The sequence below is a fragment of the Eurosta solidaginis genome, chromosome X (genome assembly GCF_040869045.1).
Source record: "Eurosta solidaginis isolate ZX-2024a chromosome X, ASM4086904v1, whole genome shotgun sequence".
NCBI classification, from domain to species: Eukaryota; Metazoa; Arthropoda; class Insecta; order Diptera; family Tephritidae; genus Eurosta; species Eurosta solidaginis.
The window spans coordinates 30240541-30259950 of record NC_090324.1 but is presented as its reverse complement, the minus strand read 5'-3'; the positions used below and the strand labels follow the sequence as shown (position 1 = coordinate 30259950).

At 39.5% G+C, this 19410-nt stretch overlaps 1 protein-coding gene and 1 pseudogene across 1 annotated transcript in view; one reads left to right on the top strand and one right to left on the bottom strand.

Annotated features, from left to right (window-relative positions):
* LOC137234831 (uncharacterized) overlaps window positions 1-19410 on the bottom strand; it is a 708540-nt gene that overhangs the window by 305069 nt on the left and 384061 nt on the right. The gene's annotated exons all lie outside the window — the stretch shown is intronic.
* Window positions 3894-5463, top strand: LOC137234250 (U3 small nucleolar RNA-associated protein 15 homolog; annotated as a pseudogene).

Below are 19410 nucleotides of genomic sequence, written 5' to 3'. Positions count from 1 at the left end.
GGTTGTTGTCTTCGTTGAGGTCCTTGGTTAGCCGGCGAAGAGACTCCGCTCGGCCGTCACAAATTTGGAGCTGGACTGTCGATGTGTTGTGCTCGAGCCGCTTCCTTTCATGCTGCAAAAGCGGTCGAAACGATTTGGATGCTGGTGTTGTGTTCGGGCGAAGAGACCGAGTCTCCGCTCCAGTTCGGTTGATTCGAGCTGGACGAAGAGGCCCAGTCTCCGTTCCAGCATCTGACGCATATAATGATATGGAGTAGTCAATCCGCTCACGGGGTGATTCCAGCTCCTCCTCAACTTGTACACCCCATGGCTTGGAGCGGGCTTCGTGGAGTAGCTGTTCCTCTTTATCAATCGAGGAGATGTGAAGCATCGTGTGGTGTTTTTCGCCGCATTTTTTACATCGGCCTTGGCTTGGCACGCGTTAGAGCGGTGGTCTAGAGCCAAGCAATTTCCACAGCAGCTCCCGCGGATCGCTAAGTAAAGACGCTCCTCGGGTTTTTTTGGCCCGAAAGGTGGGGCACAGGCGTATGTGATGTTGCTTCAAACAAGCGCGGCATTTCGATGTATAACGCATGACGTTCTTGGCAGCATTTCGTTGCATAGCGGCAAAGCGACCCATTTTCCTGAAAGAAATGCAATGTGTTTGACTGGGTCGAGTCATTCTCGAAAATGCGGGGGCGAGTGGTCCCTAATTGTATTATTGGGATTTGGGAAATTTTATTAGCGCGCGCATAAGGGGAAACATCTGTCGCTGAATAAAAAAAATATTCATATGTGGCGCGCATTATGTGCATGGCCTCTTTCCCCGCACGTTATGTGCCTGGGTCTTTAGTGACTTATTTTGTTTATTTTGTGTCACTCGGTAGCGTTTTAGTTAGCCGCGGGCACACTAATGCTGCAGAAAAATTAGCATTTACGATTTTCGGTTCGCACATTCTGGTACCGAACCGGGTAGAAAGTGTATAGCGTGGGTTCTTTTGAGTCGCTGTTATTTGTGTTGTTGATGCTAAAAACCAACAACTTCCCTGCCCGCCACAAAAAAAATGGTTGGACAGCAAATTGTATGCTATGTAAAGAAAAAATAAAAAATCTTCGTTTTGGACGAAGAGAAAAATTTGTAGAATGAATCATTTTTTTTTTTATTGCCCTTCGCTTATTTCTTCAACTTTTCCCCAAGTACGCTTGTAGTCCTGTTTTATTGATGGCCTTTAGCAAACGCCACGGTTCCCGAAGGGTATTTGGCTCCGGTACCGATTTTTCCGGAAACGGGTTTTTGGGTACCCGTTTGCATCTTTTTATGCATCCCTAATATAATGTGCATTTAAAACTCGGCATATATGTGTACATACGTTGGGGTAAGTATATGGACAGTCAGTGCACGGACCTTACCGCATTGGTAGATTTACTAACTTTTCTGACCCATTTTTCATTTTCTACTACTTCTACTACTTCTGCCACCAAGACTTAGATTCTGCCAATATTTCAGTATTTTCGCGCTGAAAACGTATACTGCGATCATTTTAAAGTGTCTAATTGCCAAGCCCACCCAACTAACATTAGGAGGGGATACTGATTAAAATCAGTCAGTTTTTGAAAAATTTGTGAACAACTTTAAACAAGAAATGAATTTTTGATGAGATATATATAGTAACTGAGCACGCAAATATTTTCTGCGCTATTTTTCTCAGTTTTTTTTCGTGAATAATTTGAACGAAAATAAAAAGTTTTACGTAAACGATAACATGCCGAAATCGGTTATTTGGTGGCAGTATTTTTGGGTACTTTGGAATGTTCTTGCTGTGATTAGACGTTTTGGTACATGTTTGTCAGTATTTCACACTCACGATACAGGAAAAAAGTGATTATCGTATAGGCATAAGCTATGTAGGTATATACAACGGTACATGTAATTTTGTCTTGTTTACGTGTTTTAAAGGTGTCATTTCCTTGAAATGCGCGTTATTTGTTTTACAATACATTATTAATTGTTTGGTACAAATATGAACTGTAGCTGTTGTTTTCTTGGTAAAAACTACCAACTACTACTATTTTCATTTTTTTTTTCTCGTCTACTATCATTCCCTTTTTAGAATTCGGCTCACTGGTACCAGCATACCAACGGCAAAGGCAAAAAACGCACATTCATACATACCCGTGTATAGAATGTAAAATTCATATGAATTCACACAACGGAAAACGTATCGAGTGATTTTCCGTTCTTTCATTTCATTTTTTTACTACGGCGTGGCGTACAACCTTTTCTTAAACTTTGGTGAATCATATTGCCCTGAATACAGATTATGTACTGCGTACAGAACCTTTCCATCCAGTATCGTGGTATCATGGTATCGTGCTCGGATGATTTCACTTTCTACCTGTGGAATCCTTCTTAAAAATAAATGGAAAACCATTGCGCCTATTCAAGCATATCGTTGTCGATTTTCATTGAATGCTATGGGCAATAATTTTTTGTATGCTGTTGGTAGTGTCTGTAAACTAAATGAGAATGATGGTGGAGCTGAGCTTTGGGCACATGGTATGGATGTTTCAAATTGTGAACGTTATGATGCTAGCGCCGATCGTTGGGAATATTTGCCTGCTTTGTCGGAAAATCGTAGTCAGCATGCCGGTGTGGTTTTGGGTGATCAAGCGGATAATTTGCCACTGTACGTATGTATATGAATGTGAGAATGTATATTTGTAGATTATTTAAACATTATATAGATTTTGTTTTCCGTGCTTGCATGATGCCATTGATACTACAAAGTTTTTCACCCTTAACATCATTTTTTATAACGCCGCTTTTCTTTGGCACGGCAAATGGACATCATATTGGCGAACGGCTCAGCTTGGGCATGGAGCTTAATACTGCTATAGTAATTTTTGCTTCCAACTAACTTACACTACAATTTTTGGTTTTTACTCCTCCTTTTTATTTGCGAGTACTGGGCATTTTATCGCACCATTTCTGGTGCATACATTTTGTAATCATATGGGCTTACCTGATGTTCAAGATTTATGGCAACAGCATTTAGTGCGTCCATTTCGCTGGTTTAATTGGTTGGATCATACTACTGCCAATAGCTACACAACCTTCATTGTACTCCAATAATTTGTCCTGGAATAATTAGAGGATTGCAAATTTCTTTCACAGTCCAGTTGTTGATTACGGCACGACATGGAACTAAATTCGGCCAATAGCTGTAATCTTGGCAAAGTTGAGTTTCGGGTATTTTTTATATAGCAGACATTTTTGAATTGTATGATTACACAATACAAATTTCAAGTAACAAATTACAAAAACTATTGCATAAAAGCTTAATATGACTGTATGTGCATATATATGTACTAGTTACAAATATAATTACAATATATAGAGGGGGCATTCCATGTCAAATCGGAAAACAATTAAAATCGCATCGAGATTTCAATGAAATTATGTTTGAAAAGCTCTACCAAAAGCAAGAAAATATTTTGGTCAAATTTAATGTATACATTAAATTTATACAAAAGTTTTGACCAAAACGCATTCAAATCATTTGTCGTCATGGCATGGAGTTACTCTCTTAAACTACTTTAAAAAAAAACACCCAATACTCGAAAATTAACAAATTAATAACAAGTCTAATGTTTAACCCACATTTGTTATGTATGTGTACACAAGTCTACCCCTGAGTGAAGGCCTAGGCTGCTGGTTTAAAAGCATCATATAGACTGTTGACTTCAGTATCCTATCACGGCTGGCGCTTCGAAAACTCCCTATCTGCAAACTTTTGAAAAGTGGCCTTTCTCAGAATTCGGTTGTAGAATGTTCTATTTCAGAATAAGTGAAAATGTGGTCAAACCAATTGAATGCTTTCGATTTGTTTGCAAAGACCAACCTAGAAAATAAAATGAGTTCCTTTAAACCGCTAAATACAAAAAAATACCTTAAAACTGGGAAAGTTGTTACTCCTGATACCGTATACTGGAAGCAATTAAACGTGCCAACGTTAGTAAAAGAATTGGGTGCCATCTACTTCGTTGACTTTAGTCCCATAGAGCCGCATTACTTTGCAGTAACATGTTCAGTGCGCGTACAAATTTACAATCCGATAACGAAATTAGTGGTAAACAATTTGTCACGCTTTCAAGAAACTGCATATGGCGGCACCTTTCGGCAAGATGGGCGTTTACTGGTGGCTGGCGATGAGCAAGGCTTGGTAAAACTCTTCGAACCATCCAGCAAAAACGTGCTTCGTCTTTTTAAAAGACACAAAAGGCCAGTGTATCGAGCGCAATTCACACACGATCTACTTCATATTGCTAGTTTCTCAGACGATCGCTCCATCAAGCTAAGGCAAATTTCTACAGAAAAAGCAATGTTAACCCTTGCGGAACTTGAAGATTAAGTACGTGTTGTGGCTGTAAACCCAATGTCACCTGATACCCTTATCTCAGGTGCCTATGATGGAAATATTAAAATGTATGATACGCGCACACAGCAAGTTTCGTTCTCAATTGATCATGGCAGCCCTGTTGAGTCGTTATTATTTTTACCAACTGGTGGTATTTTCATTAGCGCAGGTGGCACAGAAATACGTTTATGGGATGCCTTTGCCGGATGTCGACTCCTAACAAAAGTTTCGCAACATCATAAAACAATAACAAGTTTACGTCTAGGTTCAAATGGCAGACGTATACTATCAGATAGTTTGGATCATGTTAAGATATTTGATGTTTCTACATATCAAACTGTGCACACACTTGATTTTCCTAATGCTGTGCTGAGTTTGGGTGTAGCACCCGGTGATCAAACTGTTGTAGCTGGAATGGTTGATGGCCTTATTTCCATTCAAAATAGGGAAATCGAACAGAAGAAGGATGATGTAAAGCCGAAGCGGTCACAGCACAAAAATCAACACTTCAGCTCTGTTCAAATAAATCATGAAATACGTGAACCCTTACAAGCGAAACTAGCAAATTACGACAATTATTTACGAAGATATGAATATGTGAAATGTTTAAATGCTGTGATGATGCCAGCCATTGCACGTTTCAATCCCGAAGTAACAATTAGTGTCATGCAAGAACTGATACATCGTAAAGGTTTTCATCGTGCATTAGCTGGACGTAGTCACAACTTCTTATCCCGTCTGACAACGTTTATATCCCGTTATATTGGAGAGAATCGATTTATGCGTGTTATGATTGATGTTGTGTCAGCGTTGCTTGATGTTTATACGCCCAAGTTTGACGAATTTACTGGTGAATTGGGTAAAGACTATAAGATTGGCTGGTGTTTTGGAACGCGAAGTTAGTTTGACATACGATTTGTTGGAGCTGCAAGGCTGTCTAGGGCTTCTGGAGTGTGCTTTAAGTGGGACCAACCAGATCGACGAGATGATATGATTTGTCAAAGAAGACAAAGATCAATTAAAACAATCTACTCAAGCTAAAGAGTCGTCCATTTTGACGGTATAGCATATTAAGGCAATGAATAAATAAGATTCTTGTATGCTAATGTAATTTAGAAAAAAAAGTTCGTCTGGTTTGGAGAAGCTTTCGAAAAAATGTCTGCCGGGAATTTGTGTACAACGAAAATTTCCGGAATAATAGAGACGACCTTTTTTAATTTTTAAGAAAAATTTATATGAATAAATAGTATGTATTTTATAAAAAAAAAACTTTCGAGACAGGGGGTTTTTGAACTGGCATCAGAAATCAAATGGTACTTCACTATGGGGTGGTTATATTCTTATCCCGAAGCCTTCGCGTGCTATCATAGTGTCAGATTCAAATGGATGAACTCGCATCGTTACTTTTGGGGTAGTTCTAAAACCCTTCCTTTCGAACCGGCAGAGAGATACCTTCTACTGGGACGACATTATACACTACTACATTTGCATATTTGAATTTTATAGCCATTAAATTAAATGTATATGCATACTTTTAAAGAATGAATACTTTATCGGTACCGACAAAAAAAATCCGTTAACCCGTTGATGCCAGTGTATCATTTTGAACACGTTCTTAACCCCTTGCATGTGTTTTCGAAAAGAGGCACGTATTTGGTTAGGTGCAACCTCTATGGGTAGTTGAGCATGGATTTTTATTTGATTGTATTTATAGTTAAGAAGGAAACGGTTGGTTTCCATTTTAACTATTTTTTAATAGCTATTTCAATACATACATTGATACATTTTGTTGGCCCCGCACCTTTGGCCGAGTGTGTAGGTGTTCTGTCATCCTCGCTCGGGGTGAGCGGGTGAAGTTGAGTTGATTTGCTGTCCTCGCTCTGGGAGAGCGGGCGAATTGTGGGTTTGTTTTTAAAAATTAAAATCTAGTGTTCCGAATGCCTTTCGGTTCTGTGGCAGATATCGAATCTTGCTTAGGTTATTGCTTGGCCTCGTCCCTTTGGCTGAGTGCATCTGAGTTCCGTGGCAGACCCTGAGTCTGCGTTAGGGTTCTGGTGTCCTCGCTCGGGGTGAGTGAGTGAAGAGGGGTTTGGTTTTGAAAATTAAAAATAAGTGTTTTGTGGCAGATGGGGATCTGCATTAGGGTGGTTGATTGGCCTCGGTGGGCGAGCGTTGGGTTTTTGGTGGATTATTGATAGGGAAGTGGAGGTTGGAAGGGAGTGAGGGAAGGGAACGGAGGGTTTGGACCAGGAGCTATTGGCCTTCTCGCAATCCGTCTCCTCCGTTGGGAAGAAGGATCAGTTTTACCAAAGGTCGTCTGACTTGACCCTTCTCGGTAAAGAGGTCGACTACACGTACTCGGTTATCTTCACCGGGGTGTACGTTGAAGACTCTACCCAGCCTCCACTCGTTGGGAGATAAGTTGTCCTCTTTGAGGACAGCGAGATCTCCCACTTTTATATTTTCTTTGGGATGCTTCCACTTCACTCGTTTTTGAAGTTCGGATAGATATTCCACCTTCCAACGTTTGCAGAAAGTGTGATGGAGGGCTTTGAGTTTCTGCCATCTATTGATTATCGAGGCAGAGCTCTCACTGGCATCTGGTTCTGGTGAAGCCAGCAGGTGGCTGCCGGTTAGGAAATGTCCTGGGGTTAGTGGTTCCAGGTCCGTTGGGTCATTCGATCCTGGACTGAGAGGGCGCGAGTTAAGGCACGCCTCAATCCTGCACAAAAGTGTTTGGAACTCCTCCATAGTATATTTGTGGGGAGAAGCAATCTTTTTGAAGTGGCTTTTGAAGCTCTTCACTCCCGCTTCCCACAGGCCGCCCATCTGTGGAGCGGCGGCGGGAATAAAATATCAGCTCAATGCTTGATGGCTATATTTTGAGACTGTTTTGTTGGAGTAGATGTTCTTCGGACATCCTCTTCTCGCGATAAAACACGAGAAGGCTGCGAGAAAGTATGGGGTGCTGAGGTCACTAGTGGCCTCTAAGTGAATGGCCTTAGTGGAGAAACAGACAAAAAGGCATACGTAGCCTTTTGACAGTCGACATCCTCTACCGCGGTAGCTTTTGATGTCGAAAAGCCCCGCAAAGTCTACCCCGGTATTGGTGAACGCGCGGGTAAAAATAGTACGTTCGCAGGGAAGGGTACCCATAAGTTGGGACTGTGCCTGCCTTCGATGAATAGTGCAGGTTTTGCAATTTTGGATGACGGCTCTGATCATGGTCTTGACATTCGGTATACAGTATTGGGTTCGGATGAGACGGAGCATGAGCTGGTTCTCGCCATGAAGGGAGTCATGATGAACCATCATAACTGTAAGGCGATACAGCCTACAATTGTAAGGCAAGATGATCGGATGACACTAGTTGTATAACATGTCTTTTGACGCCCCTAGACGCCCCCTGTTCTAATAATATCATCTTTGTCGATATATGGGTTTAGTGACAGTATTTCACTCTTTCGATCGATAGGTTCCTTTTTTTCAATTTTAAATATTCTGTCCCGTAAAATTGTTTCTGGCAGACTCTTATTAATGTTTGAGTCGTTGCCTTAATCCCATCGGCTGAGATTATACATGACCTTTCGTGGACCATTGCTTTAGTTTTTGGGTGAGTTCGTTTATAACATCTCCTAACATAGGATAGAACCTTTAAAGCCCTGGCGCTACTCTGGTTTTTGCTAAAAGTAAGTGTATGAAAACCTGATCGTCACTTTTCACGCGCATGTATATCGCTGCCGCATATGCTTTCTCGGAAGCGTCACAGAAGCCGTGGATTTCTATGTCGTCTTCCGGTGAAAAATTTACCCACCGCGGTATCCTAATTTTATCTATTTCGCTATAGTGTTGGGTGAAATTTTCCCACCGTTCTAAGGTAGTTGGGGAGACAGGCTCGTCCCACCCGGTGCCCTCTAACCAGATATTCTGCATTAGTATTTTTTCCACAAAGACCATTGGTGCAAGCCAGCCTAAAGGGTCGAAAAGTTTGGCTATACCGGATAGGATTGCGCGTTTGGTGATGTTCTCGCCATTCTCTTAAGCTCCTGCGGTGAAGTAAAACATGTCTGAATGCGCGTTCCATCGTATTCCGAGTGCCTTCACCGAGCTAGCCTCTTCAAACGCTAGGAAGTCCTCGCTGAGCAGATCCGTTTTGGGGATGTAGGGATGAAGGATTTCCTCACAATTTGATGTCCTTTTGCGCAATGGAAAGCCAGCTGAGTGTAATGCTTCGCGAATCTCGTTTCTTGCTCTGATGGTTGACGCTATTGTATGTCCTCCAGATAAAACGTCGTCGACATACATACTTTCTCGTAATATACCCGATGCTATTGGGTGCGTATTTTCTACATCATCAGCCAATTGTGGAAGTGTCCGTATCGCGAGGTAGGGGCGCAGTTTACACCAAATGTGACAGTCTTTAGTTCGTAAAGACTGATGGGTTCGTTGGGGGTGTTCGATGGACAATTCTTTGAAATTTGGCGTGATTATCGGTCACCCAAATCTGCCTATACATCTTTTCTATGTCGCTATTAAAGACAAAGCGGTACAGTCTCCAACGTAGAATTAAAATGGGCAAGTCTGCTTGGAGTACTGGACCTGGGTGGAGTATGTCGTTTAGACTAGTGCCATTTGCCGTAGGACTTGACGCATTGAAGACGACGCGCACCTTGGTAGTGGTACTTTCAGCCTTTACAACGGCGTGATGGGGCAGGAAATAATTATCCGAATCGTCGGATGGTATATTATTCTTGAGATTTCTCATATGTCCGAGTGTTTCGTATTCTGACAACACCCGAACATACTCGTTTCCTAACTCTTGGTTTTTCAGTAATCGCCCCTCATTTCTGAAGAATTTTGAACATGCACGGTCCTAATTTAATATTCTCAGGGTAATCCTGCCTGAATGGTAGCAAAACTGTATACCTCCCATTTTCACCACGTTTTGTCGTTTCCTTAAATAACTGTTCACAATACCTTTCTTCTTCATTAAGCATTTTATTTTTGGGAACATTTTCTATCTCCCAGAAAGCTTTTAATTGGTTGTCCAATGCAACCTCGTTATAAAATGACACGATGCTCTTCGTTGGACTCGGTGCTTCAACTCGACCGGTTAGTATCCAACCGAACACTGTCTCTTGGGCCAGAAGTGTATTAAGTACATTCTTTTTCAGACCACTCATTATAATTTGGGGATATATGTCTCCACCAAGTATGAGGTCTACATCTTCGTTGACGTAGAACCTCTTGTCTGCCAGAACCAAGTCTAGGAATGCCTGCATAGCCATTGTGTTGATATGGCAGGATGGCAGATTCCCAGTAAGTTTGGCTAGAATCAGAACTGGAGTAGTCAAGCTGAAGCATGAGTCCACTGCTGAACGTAATTCGATGGTGGATGCCTCTCTAACTTGAGCAGATACTGCATTGGTGATGCCCGACACTTGGGCATGCATTTTCCTCGCCGGCAAATTGATTCTGCGTTTCAGTCTTTCTGTCATGAAAGAACATTCAGACCCTGAATCAATTAATGCCCGCGCGGAGAAGTCGGTACCATTAGGGTGAATGAGTATGCGAGCAGTTCCTAATAGCACGCCTGTGCTGGAATTGGCATGACAGGATTTTACATTCTGGTTTGCAGATTGTCGCGCCTTTGCTGATGTGGTTGGGATATTATCCGCGTCTTTGAAAGGATTGCGTACAACCATGTGCTGAGAAGTATCCGCATGCAGGAGCGTGTGGTGACGAGAGTGGCATTTGGAACAGTTGTAGTAACTGGTGCACTTTGTCACGGTGTGTCCTGGGGATTAGGAATTCAGGCAGCCACTTGTGGATTTTATAAATTTTATCCTTTCTACTGGGGCTAACTCGCAGAAGCGTAAACAGATGCGTAATCTGTGTTCAGGGGATTTACACATTTTTCAAATTGCTTTTATTGTTTGCTTGGATACTTTTGTGTTAAAAAGCACCAAGTCTTTTCGTAGGGGTTTCTGACGATTGTCGTGACGCGTTTGGTTTTTGCACTTTCGAAGTGGTATGCCCTGTAAAACCAGACACTGTTTCAAGTGCCTGAAACCGATTAGACAGGAATTTATCCATATCCTCCCACTTGGATATGTCCATTTTATGGTCTATACTTTGCTCCCCAAGAGCCAACGTGCTCTCTGGTAACTTGGTTGAGCAGAGATAAGTCAGGATTGCATCCCAATTGGAAGTGTCAATTTTGTGGCATTTGAGGGACGAAATACAATTATTTATATCATTTTGCAGCTTTTTTATTGAACTGCCACACTCACTTTCTACCTTTGTTCTCGTATCTTTCACACAAGTTTTTCCAGGCCATCTCGAAGCCTTCATTTGTGAGAGGGCATTTTTTAACGATATCTTTTGCTTCGCCCTGCGTTTTGTTGTTGAGATGGAATAACTTTTCCACCCCTTTCAAGCTGGAATTGTTTATATAAATTGCCGTGAAAAGGTCGCGAAAAGTTGGCCAAGACAGATAATCACCTTTAAAAACTTCCGTGTCGCAAGCAGGGAGGCGAATTTTATACCCATGAGGTTCTTGCTCAGGGTTGACGTTCTTTTCATCCTTCTTGTATTTTTCTGCCTCAGCAGATATAGACGCTGAACATCGCACGTAGATTGCGTATGCTGCCTTTTGCTTCTTTCTGATCGCCATAACGTCATCCGCTGACACCTCATCAGATCCCAATAGCGAATCAAACGCAGACTTTACCTTCTTCACAAGAGCCGCAACTCTTCCTGCTGTATTGCAAGGGTGTGTTTGCTATGGTCGCTCTCCGGAATAAGGCTGTAATCTTTATCAAACTCTGCGATTGATTCTGCTGAACGAATGTAGGTTTCCATTGTTTTATTTACGTTTATTAACGAGAAAATTTCCGATTAGAAAAATAGAACTCTTCAGAGTTAAAATGCCTGCCCAGCCCTAAATAAAAACTATTAACTTAGAAGTTTATTATTTATTTTGTTTATTGCAGACTCTTTGTCTTGGTAGCGACAACAACAGAGGTTTATTTTTCAACTTTTTGTCACAACAGCGACAACAAAAAGGGTTTATTTTTGAACTTTTCTGTCTCAGTAGCAACAACAAAAGGGGGGACCACTCGCCACGTCCACAGATAAATGAGTGTATTATGAACAAATGAAAAAGTGCGTGCGATATTGCTAATTTAAATCGAAAATAACCGGAAAAAAGTGAAGAAAGAAATAAATGTTTTACAAGAAGTGAACGCCTAAATTAATTTAATTGGAATTAATGTGTTTGTGATGTGCAAAAAAAAACAACAACAACAAACTTATTCGGTATCGTGAGGAAAGTGAGGTTAGGTTAACCTCTTCCTTGTGTTGTGTCTGGAAAACCTTACCACTGGTGGGGGGATAAACCAGATAATCACAAGGATCGAACTAAAAATTAACAAACCAAGTGATTGAATTTTTGAAATTGGAAAGAAAAAAAATATGGTGCTTACTAAATAACTTCACTTTTTTACACTCCTTTTCGATTTCAATTTTTCGCGCACCACACGGGTATTTATCTTTATTTTCGAAAAAAAAGTGGCAAGAAATATAACACTTACTTCTTATTTTTGCTGGAGGAATTGATGTGGTGGCTGTGGCTCCGGTGGCTGCTAATGTTGTGTATAGTATAAACTTCCCACTTTTTGGTAGTTCTGCTGGGATATGCGGTGGCAAATAAAACGTTTGATGATTTTTTGTGGCAATTCGTGCAAAATTTTGTAGTAGGCAAAATCCTTCGGCAAAAGTTTATGAGGTGGATAAATTGTGCTCTGCAGGTAGATTCTCTGGTGCAAGGGACTGTAGTTTTAGGCTTTTAGTTCCTTTTTTCGGTGAGTAAGGACCAATGGCGGCCACCGTGGTGTGATGGTAGCGTGCTCCGCCTACCACACCGTATGCCCTGGGTTCAAACCCCGGGCAAAGCAACATCAAAAGTTTAGAAATAAGGTTTTTCAATTAGAAGAAAATTTTTCTAAGCGGGGTCTCCCCTCGGCTATGTTTGACAAGCGCTCCGGATGTATTTCTGCCATGAAAAGTTCTCAGTGAAAACTCATCTGCCTTGCAGATGCCGTTCGGAGTCGGCATAAAACATGTAGGTCCCGTCCGGCCGATTTGTAGGGAAAATCAATAGCAGCACGACGCAAATTGGAAGAGAAGCTCGGCCTTAGATCTCTTCGGAGGTTATCGCGCCTTTCATTTATTTATTTAAGGACCAATGTTCGGCCTGAGTGTGTCGTAACCGGTAGTGGGTAGGCGCACACGGGCCGATCTCAGGATTGATGGTTCACTCAAAAAGAAATAAACAAACACAGGAGGATTTTCCTCGTTATAATTTGATCTTTAATGATATCGAAAGAAAAATATATCAAGGATAAAATGTTACCTTTGTGCTTAACGGGACGAAGGCGATCCTGGGCGTTGTGAACTGCTTGGCGGTCGATCATAAAAGAGGCCGGTTATCCCGTTGAGGACAACCGCTAAGCCGCGAAAAAGTCCTCTGGTGTCAAGGAGGGGAAAAGCCACACATACAAACACCCCCACATATACGTGCATGGGTGCTGACAACCTGCACACGTGCAGGTGTATGAAACGCATGCATGTGCATGCACGCACACACAAATGCGGCGTGAGTGTGAGTGGCTGGAAATATTATTAAAACGTTAGGGAGGGGCGCCGTCAATCAGGTAAAAGTTAGGCATTGGGCCTAAACAGTGCTTGTTAAGTTTTTGGAGTTTCCCTATATATTTTTAAACGAATTTACAATGAATATAAAGATATCAATTTATAAAATCATCAATTAATACTTACATATTTGAACAATGCGAATGCCTATTAGTTGTAGCAAGAAAAATGCGAAAATCAATGCTGTTTGATATTTGCTTTCGCTATACAGAGTGCTGGCAATGCGAAAAGGGAGAAAAATTGCGAATGGGCAAAATGTGAATGCGAATATCAAAATATGCATGCGAATGTCAAGATACAGAGTACCGATTTACAATACAGAGTAGGCCCCCAGATGTGATTGTAAAAGAGACCTTTCCTCGCTTGACGCATGGGATAAAAAATTTTTACATCATCAGCGTACATCAAAATTTTAGAAAATTTTATTGTTGTAGAAATATCGTTTATAAACAGCCAGAACAGAATTGGGCCGAGATGACTGCCCTGAGGAACTCCAGAAATTACATCAATGACAACGGACAAAGCATTTTTAAAGAACACTCTTTGAGTTCTATCAAGAAGATAAGACGATATCCATTGCGTGAGACTTGGTTGAAAGCCCAGAATATCCAGTTTATGAATAAGTAGCGAGTGACATACTTTGTCAAACGCTTTACTAAAATCTGTGTATACAACGTCCGTGTGCATGTATTCTCGAAACCCATTTCAGACATGAGTTGTGAATTCAAGCAAGTTGGTAATTGTGGATTTTCCCTTGTAAAATCCGTGTTGGCAGCTAGCAATTGACGTAGAGATGGGAAGTGTGAGCTGGCTGGTAACTATAGCTTCAATTTATTTTGGAATAGCGGAGAGCTTAGCTATGCACCTATAGTTTTCAATAAGAGACCTACTCCCGTTCTTATGAAGAGGAATGAGCAAAATTCTTTCCACGCTGACGGAAAGACTTCACACTTCAAAGATAGATTAAACAAGTTAGTTAGAGGCTTATAAATATAATATACGCATTTTATTAAAAAGCATGTGGGAATCCTATCAGCACCGCCTTAGGAACATTCTTTTAAGGTCCTGAGGTAAAATGAACCAACTTCCTGAGAGATAGTTGGCGTAGTGATTAGGTTGTTAGAGTGAAATTGATAGGGATAATTTGTGACTGTGCAAACAAATTTGAAATATCTTGATTATCGTTGGATATGAAATCTCTGTATTTCATAACTGAAGGGAACCCCTTTACATTGCGTTTGGAGTTTACGAAACCATAAAACGATTTTGGATTGGGGATAATATTCTTTTTCATATTGCAGATATATGTAAGTCTTATAACACTTTTTATTGAGTTCAAAATACTTCTGACGTAAAATCGAATACCGCAAGTAGTCTTTGCTTAAACCTTATTTCTGGCATAACTTAAATGACCGGTTTTTTTTTTTATTTTTTAAAGCTTTCAGTTCTTTAGTAAACCATACTTGGGTTGGTTCAACATAAGCAAATTTACGTTTAGAAATATACTTTTCGAATAGGCTGTAAATGGTATTACTAAAATGCGAGACGTTGGCTTCTATATCTCCATTATATTCAGGCCACGTGAATTTAGATAGTTCTCGGGAAAAGTTTTTAAAATTGGCTTTGGCAAAATTCAAGTCGAGCCCAAAATCTGAAGCATACAGATTAGTACCGCAATCTTTAACGTTTTTATAATTTCGTAAAATATCTCTACGGAAGGATGGTAACCGTCTTCTGGTAAGACCAGAGGATCACGACGGCCGATAGAAAATTTAGATGTGTCGTCAACGTATACTAAACCTAAAATTCTCCCAAATTTGTTAGGCACAAGATTAATCTGCTTAAGGCAGAGATTTGTCATATCGTCCAGAAAATCGTTATATCCAATTTTGGATGAAACTGGTACGATGCTTTCATCAAAGATAAGAAATGTGAGGAAGGTTGAAGTCCCTCAAGACAAAATAGAATCACATGGTTTCAACATTAAATTAATAGTTTGAAGCAGAGAGGTAAGTTGCATGTAAATTGAAATATCAGATGATGGCGTAATGTAACAGAGAGCTAAGTATATATGATTATTTCCTAACTGGATGCGGATACATTTTAGCTCAATCGATTCAATAAAAGAAACAATTACTTCTGCGAACATTAATGTAGAATGTACGGCGAGTAGAATACCACCTCCGATTTTACCTAGGCGATCATTTCTGAATACTTGGTAATCGCTAGAAAAACATTCAGAATCTAAATGTTTGGCTTTAACCACGGTTATGTAAAGGAAATAATTTTATAGTCACAATGTAAAGTTTTTAAATAAAGGTCGGTTAGTTTTGTATTGAGGTCTACTACGTTCTGGTAGTACACAGTAAGGTCGGATATTAAATTAAGTTTTTTGACTCGGTGTTCAGACGAGGAAAGGAGCCTATATTATTGAAGTTCCTGTTCGCCCTGTATTCAAAGTCACGGACAAAAGCTCCAGATGGCCAAAACGAACTACTTAAAAGTGCGTCGTAATCCTTTGGGCCTACATCAATTCTAAACGAGGAAACATTTCAGGTTCATGGAGATAACGATTTACCCATTTGTTTTGCCTCTAAATCATTAAATAAGGCGGAGCAAAAGAAACCATTTATTGAGTTAGAGTTATTAGCGATATATTTTGCGATAAAGCAATTCAGACCAAATATATATGGAACCAACTTTCTTGTAAGATCAGATCATAGACCCTTGGTTTATTTGTTTAATATGAAGGATCCGACCTCAAAATTAGCAAGGATACGTCTCGAACTAGCCGAGTACAACTTCACAATAGCGTATATCAAAGAAAAAAGTAATGTTGGTGCTGGCGCGCTCTCACGCATCTCATTTGGCGAAATAAAGGACTCGAATAAACAAATTCTGGCGGTGAAAACACGGCCGATGTCGAAACAACAATCTGATACAAATTTGCAAACCATTTCTAACGACTCAGATAATACAATACAGACAGTCAATGTTTATGACAAATTTTCGTTTAAATTTTCTAACAAAATTTCACGTATTAGATCCACAATGTTCTATAATGAGAAAACTAAAATTTCAAAATTACAAATTAACGCGTATATAAAACTTAAGAAATTTGAACTAGTTAATACTGAGATTGCTAACGAAAAAACAAATCTAGACGAGTTATTTTCGAGGTTACAATCCGAAGCCGACAATCACAGTATTAATATGATAGAATGGCCAAAAGACGATTTATTTTTCAAATATTTGTATTTGTATTTATTCAGTAATTAAACATTAGTACAATAAGACTTAGTATTTTATAGTACAACAGCAAAATTATCAAAATATAAATGCTTGGGGAAACACTAAAATAAAGATATCGGATATATCATATCTTAAAAGTAATGGAAATCAGCAACCCCACTAAACTTGCTAGGACCGATAAAATAAATAATTAAAAATAAAATAACATTTCATAAAATAAAATAATTATAATTTAGTTAAGATTAAAATGTGTATGACAAACATTACAGATTGAAAAAAAGTCACCCTTAAAAATATAATGAATCATTGACAAGCAGAGAAGTGACTGTAGATCTGTTTTTTATACTCAGTTGAGCAGAGCTCACAGAGTATATTAACTTTGATTGGGTAACGGTTGGTTGTACAGGTATAAAGGAATCGAGATAGATATAGACTGCCATATATCAAAATCATCAGGATCGAAACAAATTTTGAGGTATCTTGATGAAATTGTGTACGTAGGTTCCTGGGCACTCATCTCAGATCGCTATATAAAATGAACGATATCGGACTATAACCACGCCCACTTTTTCGATATCGAAAAACCGAAAAAGTGCGATAATTCATTACCAAAGACGGATAAAGCGATGAAACTAGGTAGGTGCGTTGACCTTATGACGCAAAATAGAAAATTAGAAAAATTTTGGACAATGGGGGTGGCACTGCCCACTTCTATAAGAAGGTATTTTAAAATTTTTGCAAGCTGTAATTTGGCAGTCGTTGAAGATATCATGATGAAATTTGGCAAGAACGTTACTCCTATTACTATATATATGCTTATTATAAAATGAGCAAAATCGGAGAACGACCACTCCTACTTTTAAAAAAAAATTTTTTTTTAAGTAAAATTTTAACAAAAAATTTAATATCTTTACAGTATATAAGTAAATTATGTCAACATTCAACTCCAGTAATGATATGGTGCAACAAAATACAAAAATAAAAGAAAATTTTAAAATGGGCGTGGTCCCGCCCTTTTTAATTTAATTTGTTTTGGATACTTTTAATGCCATAAGTCGAACAAAAATTTATCAATCCTTGTAAAATTTGGTAGGGACTTAGATTCTAGGACGTTAACACGATAACTTGAGCAAAAATCGATATATCTTTACTAAACTCAGTTCACGTACTTATCCGAACTCACTTTGAATTGGTATAAAATTTGACCGAAATCCGACTATGACCACGTCCACTTTTTCGATATCGAACATTGCGAATAATGAAAAAATTGCCATAATTCTATACCGAATACGAAAAAAGGAATGAAACATGGTAACTGGAATGGTTTATTGACGCAAAATATAACTTTAGAAAAAAACTTTGTAAAATGGGTGTGACACCTACCATACTAAGTAAAAGAAAATGAAAAAGTTCTGCAGGGCGAAATAAAAAACCCTTGAAATCTTGGCAGGAATACTGTTCGTGGTATTACATATATAAATAAATTAGCGGTATCCAACAGATGAAGTTCTGGGTCACCCTGGTCCACATTTTAGTATATATCTGGAAAACGCCTTCACATATACAACTACCACCACTCCCTTTTAAAACCCTCATTAATACCTTTAATGTGATACCCATATCGTACAAACAAATTCTAGAGTCACCTCTGGTCCACCTTTATGGCGATATCTCGAAAAGGCGTCCACCTATGGAACTAAGGACCAGTCCCTTTTAATATAATCATTAACACCTTTCATTTGATACCCATATCGTACAAACAAATTCTAGAGTCTCCCCTGGCCCACCTTATGGCCATATCTCGAAAATGCGTCCACCTATAGAACCAAGGCCCACTCCCTTTTAAAATACTCATTAACACCTTTCATTAGATACCCATATCGTACAAACAAATTCTAGAGTCACCCCTGGTGCACCTTTATTGCGATATCTCGAAAAGGCGTCCACCTATAGAACTAAGGCCCACTCCCTTTGAAAATACTCATTAACACCTTTCATTTGATACCCATATCGTCAAACAAATTCTAGAGTCACCCCTGGTCCACCTTTATGGCGATATCTCGAAAAGGCCACCACCTATACAACTGCCACCACTCCCTTTTAAAACCCTCATTAAAACCTTTAATTTGATACCCATATCGTACAAACACATTCTAGAGTCACACCTGGTCCACCTTTATAGCGATATCTCGTAAAGGCTTCCACCTATGGAACTAAGGATTACTCCCTTTTAAAATACTCATGAATACCTTTCATTGGATACCCATATCGTACAAACAAATTATAGAGTCAACCCTGATCCACCTTTATGGCGATATCCCTAAATGGCGTCCACCTATAGAACTATGGCCCACTTCCTCATAAAATACTCTTTAATGCCTTTCATTTGATACACGTGTCATACAAACACATTCCAGGGTTACCCTCGGTTCATTTTCCTACATGGTGATTTTCCCTTATGTTGTCACTATAGCTCTCAACTGAGTCTGTAATGTTCGGTTACACCTGAACTTAACCTTCCTTACTTGTTGAAGTTGCCTTTGTTAAACTGGCTTTTTACAGAATAAGGAATTGAATTCCAAAGACGAACGGAGTTAATGAAAAACAGCCTTTCCGAATTTTTAAATTTAAATGTGGGAAGTATTAATTCCAAGGAGCGCTCCGATCTGGGGAATGTGAGTTTATCATATAGATACCGAGGTGTTTTGCAGTGAATAAGCTGATATAAGAAAATGCAGTTTCTGGATTTCATATATTCGGAAATCTCAGATCCCAGAAGAGAGGTTCTCCACGCAGAAATATGGTCAAATTTACGCAATCCATAAACATATCGGGAAACGTAGTTAAATAGAACATCTATTTTGCGAGAAGAACTAGAATCAAGTCTACTATCTACTAACTCAGAGTATGTAATAATAGGCAAAATCAACTGTAGCGCCAGATTACGCCTAATAGTAAGCGGGGTGAAATGTGCAGATTGTCTCAGGTTCCTCAGAGTGACATAAACTTTGCGCATGGTCGAGGTGATATGATCTATGCAGCTAAG